The sequence below is a fragment of the Silene latifolia genome, chromosome X, assembly GCF_048544455.1.
Source record: "Silene latifolia isolate original U9 population chromosome X, ASM4854445v1, whole genome shotgun sequence".
NCBI lineage: Eukaryota > Viridiplantae > Streptophyta > Magnoliopsida > Caryophyllales > Caryophyllaceae > Silene > Silene latifolia.
The window spans coordinates 232912947-232915437 of record NC_133537.1 but is presented as its reverse complement, the minus strand read 5'-3'; the positions used below and the strand labels follow the sequence as shown (position 1 = coordinate 232915437).

The window sequence follows — 2491 nt, the reverse complement described above, 5'->3', positions numbered from 1 at the left end:
GCCAATGGTACACGGTATTGAGAAGCTTCCTGGATCCTTTAATTTTGGAGGTGAACTCCCTTGAAGTATGGCACTACTCACCTTGGTGAAGGCGATAGTCTCAAGTTTCCGGATTGACTTCTTCTTTGTGAGGATATCTTTCATGTACTTTGCATAGGCCGGAACGTGATTGATTAATTCCGTGAAAGGAATTGAGACTTCTAAGTTCTTCACAATCTCCATGAACTTCCCAAGTTGATCATCAAATTTAGGCTTGGCTTGACGACTTGGAAAAGGAAGTCTAATCACAATGGGCTCCTTTTCTTTGGCTTTGCCTTCATTTTTCTTTGAACTTTCTCCTTTTGATGATTCCCCTTCTTTGGGACCTTGCACCACAACTTCATTCCCACTAGCTCTCACAACTTCATCCTCAACTTGCTCCTTGATTGCTTCATACCTTGTACCACTTCTCAAGTGAATGGCACTAACCGTTTCATGTCTAGGGGGTTACTTTGAGGTGGTAATTGCCCCTTTTGTCTTTGTGAGCTAGAAGATGCTAGTTGAGTTAATTGTGTTTCCAACATCTTGGTGTGAGCTAGAATGTTGTTGATGGTGGTGTCTTTTGCTTGGCTATCTTTTTGCATTTGGGTGAAAAATTCTTGTTGATTCTTTTGCATTTGGAGGACCGCTTTTTGGACATCAAAACTTTGGTCATTGTGGTGATTGTATGGATTTTGATTTTGGTAACCTTGGTTTTGATTGTAAAAGGGTCTTTGATTTTGATTTCTCATGGGTGGTGGAGTGTATGTTGTTTGAGGGTTTTGAACATTTTGGCTTTTGTATGAGAGATTTGGATGGAACTTGGTGTTTTCATTGTAAAAATTTGAATAAGGGGTACCACTTTTGTAAGCTTGGAAAGCATTGACTTGCTCGGTTGTTCCCCTACATTCGCTTGAGTCATGACCTAAGGTTCCACAATTCTCACATATCCCGCTTGGGATTGATGAGGATGCCGTCATGGCATTGACATGATGCTTTGATGATTTTGAGTTTTCCTCAAGTCTAGCCATAGCTTGTTCAAACTTCAAGTTGATTGTGTCAATGTGAGCACTAAGTTGAGCACCCAATTGAGTAACGGTGTCCACTTAATACTTTCCTCCTCTAGTAGCCTTGCGAGGCCTACTATATTGCGAATTATGGACCGCCATTTCCTCAATCTTGTTCCATGTTTGATTGTCATCAACTTCGGTGAACATTCCATTTGATCCCATATTGAGAATGTTCCTTGAATCTTCATATAAACCATTCCAAAATTGTTGCACTAAAAACCATTCGCTAAGTCCATGGTGAGGACATGAGCGACAAATACCTTTGAACCGCTCCCAAGCTTCATACAAAGATTCTTCATCCCTTTGCTTAAAACCCGTAATTTGAGCTCTTAGCATATTGGTCTTTTCCGGTGGGTAGAATTTTTGGTAGAAAGCTGGAGCTAGCTTCTTCCAAGAATCTATTCCAAGGGTGGCCTTATCAAGGCCCTTCAACCATTGCTTTGCGGTGCCGATTAACGAAAAAGGAAATAAGTCCCATCTTATTTGGTCTTGAGTCACGCCCGTTTGAGAGATAGCTTCACAATAATCACAAAATGTTTCCATATGAGAATGAGGGTCCTCACTAGGCATTCCCCCGAATTGGCTCCTCTCAACTAGTTGAATGAAGGCGGACTTGGCAATAAAGTTTCCGGTAAGATGTTGTGGGGTAGGAGTACCATTTGGTAAATCCTCCTCGGTGGGTATAGAGTGTGACGAGAATTTAGGCATTGTAGGTGGATTTTGTGTGGTATTGTTTAATGGGTTCTCTTCTCCTTCTATTGCGAAAGGATTGACAAACTCACTAGTGGGTTGAACAACTTCACCAACACCTCCCAAATTCCTCCTAACAAGTCTCCTATTATTCGTCAAGGTTCTTTCGATTTCACGGTCAAAAGGTAACAAATCTCTTTCTAACCTTCTAGACATGCAAAATATCAAACAACTCAAAAACAATTAGAACAAACCTTGAGGAGTTTTACTTCCCCAAGGTGAAAAAGACACAACTAAAAACAATAAAAGAAATCTTAAATCAATTAAACACCGTCCCTTACAACGGCGCCATTTTTGATCGGAGCCATTTGGTGTTCACAATTAAGCATATGTGGTCGTTGGTCAATGGTCGATACAAAACACAATTTATACTTCACAAACAACTCTACAATTAGTAAAGAGGCAAGTAAAGGTCGGATCCCAAGGGACGGGTATTGAAATGAAGATTCTATTGTAACTAGTGGTGTCTAGGGGTGTCACAAATTGGGTTGATGTAGAATGTTACTAAACTAAAATAGCAATGAAAATAAACTAAAAAGATAAATAAAATAAGGGGTGTAAACAATTGATTAAAAGCACTAGGGTGTCATGGGTTCATAGGGGAATCATGGGATATGATCATCCAAACATGTTCTCAAATTATAAGCAAGCAA

The 2491-nt window shown here is 40.0% G+C and overlaps 1 non-coding gene across 1 annotated transcript; it reads left to right on the top strand.

Moving 5' to 3' along the window:
- Nucleotides 1-1317: 1317 nt before the first annotated feature.
- LOC141626026 (small nucleolar RNA R71) lies at nucleotides 1318-1424 on the top strand. Its single transcript, XR_012535759.1, has one exon. It is a non-coding gene; the product is annotated as a small nucleolar RNA R71 (small nucleolar RNA).
- Nucleotides 1425-2491: the final 1067 nt, after the last annotated feature.